We start from the raw sequence: 5,078 nt of genomic DNA on the forward strand, positions 1-5,078 counted from the left end.
TCCGTTCCTTCAGAATTAATGAGGTCGACAGGTAAATTAACCAATTATTGCTATTGTTAACGTAGCGACAGTTCTACCTAGGCGAGATGGGTGAGGATCAAATCTGCTGGGGTGAGGGGGGGGGGAGTGTTGACGTCTTTTTAGCTCCGCTGATTTTTTTTTTCTCCCGTTCCAGAGACTCGGTACAACTAAGGAAGTGGTGCGGCCGAGCGGAAAGAGCCCTGGCTTGGGAGCCGCAGGATCCGGGTTCCAATTCCAGCCTCCGCCTGCCGAGTGCCTTGGGGAAGTCATTTTACTTTTCCATTTCTTCCTCTCCAGAATGGAGTTACGATACTGTTCTCCCTCCTACTTGGACAGTAAGTCTGGTGTGGGTCAGCGACCATTTTCAACAATAATTCTGTATCTACGCTGGCGCTTAATGCAGTGCTCAGCGTGGCTTTGCGCGTGGTAATTGTTCAGTAAATACCATCAGCTGAGCACTTTGTTGCTTCACTTCTTTGTGCCTCATTTAGGACATTTGTAAAATGGGGATTAAGACTGTGAGCCCCACATGGGGCATGGATCCTGTCCAACCGGATTAATTTGTATCTTAGTATATTGCCTTGCATATAGTATATACAAAACCAAAATTTCACCGAGAACCCAAGAAGCAACTGGGAGCTCACTATGGGCAGGGTAGGTGTGTTTGTTGTTGTATTCTAATCTCCCAAGAGCTTAGTGCAGTGCTTTGCACACAGTAAGTGCTCAATAAATACGATTGAGAGAATGAGATGGATCTGAGGACTTGATAATGATTATGGTATTTGCTAAGCGCTTACTATGTGCCAGACACTATACTAAGCACAGGGTGGGTTTGCCAGCGACCACCCTGCGTGCAGGATTTAAAAGCCCAGCAGGGAGACATGCTGGGTTCCCTGGGGAGGGGGGAACTTTATGACATGTCCCATCTTTTACCGTGGCTGTACCCATGTAAAATCGCAGGGTAACTTGCTTGCCTTTGGTTTCCGTATAATTAGATCTTAATCAAATAATTGGATCAGAAAATCTCCCTTATCTTCAAGCAGTCTGTAGTGGCCTCCTCGGGACATCACACAGAGGGACCGGAAGATCCGATCGGTAGCCACCGGCCTCCTCAGCAAGTATCGGTATTTATCCGGGCCCGGGATGGCTGGCTGTCAGCGGAAAGACTCTCCTCTCTGAGTTGGTCCGAGAGGGCAAGGCTTTGGGAAGGACACGGGTAATTCAGTGGTCTCAAACTAGCACCTGCCCTTTGTGGAGCTGTGTACTGAGTGTTTGGGAGCATGGTACTTCCCAAGCGCTTAGTACAGTGCTCTGCACACACTAAGCGCTCAATAAATACGATTGATGATGATGATGATGGTATTCACCCCACTGTCAATCCCAAAGACTTTAGGCTTGTATCCAGAAATCAGGTCTTATAAATGGCTCATTTATTCGTATTCACGTCTGTCTCCCCCTCTAGACATTAAGTTCATTACGGGCAGGGAACGTGACTGCTAATTTGGTATTATACTCTCCCAAGCACTTAGCACTAATACTTAATGCAGCATGTAATAAAGTCACACGGCACATAGGTATGTATTTATAATTCATGTATTTCTTCATATTAATGGACCAACAGCTTGTGGTGGGCAGGGAATGTATATGTTTAGTGTTCTCTCCCGCGGACTTAGTACAGTGCTTTGCATGCAGTAATGAATGCAATGAATACGCTCGATGAATAGATCGCTCATCATGATACTCTTGTCATTTAGAATATCATCATTGTTGTAATCGAGGCGGTTGTTCCCCAGCTCAACGTCCAGAACCGTGGAAGATTCGAGGGCCTGTCTCACTCCCGCCGGCTGACTCGCAGCGTTGACCGAGATCGGAGGGGGAACTGTGGCGGTAAGTTCCTTGTTGCGGAAGGGAGAACTGAGGCATAGATGAGGAAACAAACGTCATCCAGGGTTCCCCGGGAGGAAAGGGACATAGTCGGAATCAGAATCTCTGTCTTCTGACTTGGATGGTTGTCCCCTTTCCAATAGGCCACATTCACCGGTTGTCTATCTGGTAGCTGGGTTGGGTAATAATAATAATTAAGGAATTTGTTGAACTCTAGGTGCTAAGTGCTGGGGTAGAGATGAGTTACGTCCGTGGCTGAGCTAGCCATTACCTGGGTTGTGTGATAATTAAGGAACTTGTTAAATGCTTGCTACGTACCAAGCACTGTGGTAGATACAAGCTTATCAGGGTGGGCCCACTCCCCCTTCCACATGAGGCTCACAGTCTTAATCTCCATTTTGCAGATGAGGTCACTGAGGCACTTAGTACAGCAGACAAGTGGCAGAGCTGGGATTAGAACCCAGGACCTTCTGGCTTTACCCACTAAGCCTCACCGCTTATCAAACGGAACATCAGTTGGAGAGAAGATTCTGTCGGGAGTCTACAGAAGAACAAAGACAGTCGTCACGATCAGGTGAAGCAGTAGAGGGCCAACTGAGTTTGGCATAATGTCAAAAAGGCATCCAGCGTTACATTTGGAGTCCTGTGGAGAAAGCGGTCAGTTTAATATTAAGACTATTTCTCTTCCCTTATCAAAACCGTGCCCATCACCCTCACCAGTTATTCCAGATATTTAACTCCCTCCTCAGGCCCCTTGTCCCCCCACCTCTGCCATCCCTTGCCCCCAGTGACTGTGCCCATCACCCTCACCAGTTATTCCAGATATTTAACTCCTTCCTCAGGCCCCTTGTCCCCCCACCTCTGCCATCCCTTGCCCCCAGTGACCTGACCAACTATTTTTTAAGAAAATTAACACCATCAGGTGTGAGCTCCCTAAAATCGCCCGTCTCCCTCCTCGGACCCCTCTTCGACTTTTCCGTCCTTCCCAGCAGTATCTCCAGAGGACATCTCCTGCTTCCTCTCAAAAGCCATCCCCTTCACATGTGCATCGGACTCCATCCCTTTGCACCTAATAAAAACCCTCACCTCCTCCCTAACAGCCATTTTCACTCTCCACTGGCTTCTTCCCTACTTCTTTCAAACACGCCCATGTCTTCCCCTTCCTCAAAAAACCCACCCTTAGCCCCAAGGCTCCCTCCAATTATCGTGCCACGTCTCTCCTACCTTTCCTCTCCAACCTCCTTGAGCTAGTATGTCTGCACTTGCTGCTCAAATTCCTCTCCTCCATTTCTCTCCTGGACTCCCTCCAATCTGGCTTCCGGCCCCTTTAGTCCACAGAAACCACCCTCTCAGATGTCTCCAATGATCTCCTTCTTGCCAAATCCAGTGGCTCCTACTGCATCCTACCCTTCCTCGACCTCTCAGCTGCCTTTGACACTGTGGCCCGCCCCCTTCTCCTGGATATGTTATCCAACCTTGGCTTCACTGACTCTGTCCTCTCCCGGTTCTCCTCTTATCTCTCTGGCCGTTCATTCTCAGTCTCCTTGGCGGGCTCCACCTCTGCCTCCCACCTCCTAACTGCGGGGGTCCCTCAAGGTCCAGTTCTCAATCCCCTTCTGTTCACCATCTACACTCATTCCTTTTGCGAATTCATCCGCTCCCACACCTTCAAATATTAGCTTTATGCAGATGCTACCCAAATCTACATCTCCTCCCCCGATCTCTCTCCCTCTTTCCCGGCTCGCATCTCCTCCTGCCTTCAAGATATTTCTACTTGGGTGGCCTCCTGTCATCTCAAGCTTCACATGTCCAAAACAGAGCTCCTTATCAGCCTGCCCAAGCCCTTTCTTCTCCCAGTTTCCCATCACTGTCGATGCCACCACCATCCTTCCCGTCTCATGAACACATAACTGTGATGTCACGTGTTGACTCTTCTCTCTCATTCAACCCGCATAGTCAATCCATCCCCAAATCCTGTCGGTCCCATCTTCACACCACCACTAAAATCCGCCTTTTCCTCTCCATCCAGACCGCTACCAAGTTAATGCAATAACTCATCCTTTCCCGCCTAAATTACTGCATCAGATTCTTCACCCTCCAGTCCTTACTTCACTCCACTGCCCAGCTCATTCTTCTACAGAAACATTCAGGAGATGTCACCTGCCATCCTTCTCAAAAATCTCCAGTGGTTGCCTTGCCACCTCTGTATCAAACAAAAAACTCCTCACAATTGGATTTAAAGCATCCCGTCACCTCCTCCCCCTTGTTGCTTCCTTCTCACTGTGCCTCCATCTCGCCTGTCTCACTGCCAACCCCCGGCCCACATCCTACCTCTGGCTTGGAATCCCCTCCCTTCTCAAATCCCACAGACAATCACTCTCACCGCCCTCAAAGATTGTATTTATTTGTTTGATTTCTGTTTATATTTATTGATCTCTGCCTCCCCACCAGACGGTGAGTTTGCTGCAGGCAGGGATTGTCACTCTTTTTTGTTGTATTTTACTTTCCCAAATGCTGAGTGCAGTGCTCTGCATTCATTCATTGTCGTATTTAGTGGGCGCTTACTATGTGCAGAGCACTGTACTAAGCGCTTGGGAAGTACAAGTTGCACACAGTAAGTGCTTAATAAATACCATTGATTGATCATCAAGATTACCTGGATGTTATCTAGAGGATGGTGAGCACCTGTGAATGGGGCTAGTAGATGTTTTTTTCTTCTCAGCTTTATTCAGTTAGATGATGATGATGATGGCATTTATTAAGCGCTTACTATGTACAAAGCACTGTTCTAAGCACTGGGGAGATTACAAGGCGATCAGGTTGTCCCACAGGGGGCTCACAGTTTTAATCCCCATTTTTACAGATGAGGTAACTGAGGCCCAGAGAAGTGAAGTGACTTGCCCGAAGCCACCCAGCTGTCAACACTGTTCCAAGCGCTGAGGGAGATACAAGGTAATCAGGTTGTCCCACATGGGGCTCACAGTCGAGAGGTTTAAGGGTGGTAGTGATTCTCCGTGGTATAGTGGAGTAGGGAAAAGTGCTTTCTGCAAATGTGTGTGTGTATAAATAAAGACGTGTGTTGGAAATGACATGCATGCCACACCTGAATGGCCCCAGGACAAGGAACCAGGCCACCAGCTTTTCTGGACTGTTTCACACACAGCGCATGGTTC

General features: G+C 48.2%; 1 long non-coding RNA gene across 1 annotated transcript; it reads left to right on the top strand.

Moving 5' to 3' along the window:
- Positions 1-331: 331 nt before the first annotated feature.
- On the top strand, positions 332-2,556 carry LOC119945239. Its single transcript, XR_005456156.1, has 4 exons — positions 332-356; positions 1,062-1,145; positions 1,776-1,908; positions 2,310-2,556. It is a non-coding gene; the product is annotated as an uncharacterized LOC119945239 (long non-coding RNA).
- Positions 2,557-5,078: the final 2,522 nt, after the last annotated feature.

Source organism: Tachyglossus aculeatus, chromosome 24, assembly GCF_015852505.1.
Source record: "Tachyglossus aculeatus isolate mTacAcu1 chromosome 24, mTacAcu1.pri, whole genome shotgun sequence".
NCBI classification, from domain to species: domain Eukaryota; kingdom Metazoa; phylum Chordata; class Mammalia; order Monotremata; family Tachyglossidae; genus Tachyglossus; species Tachyglossus aculeatus.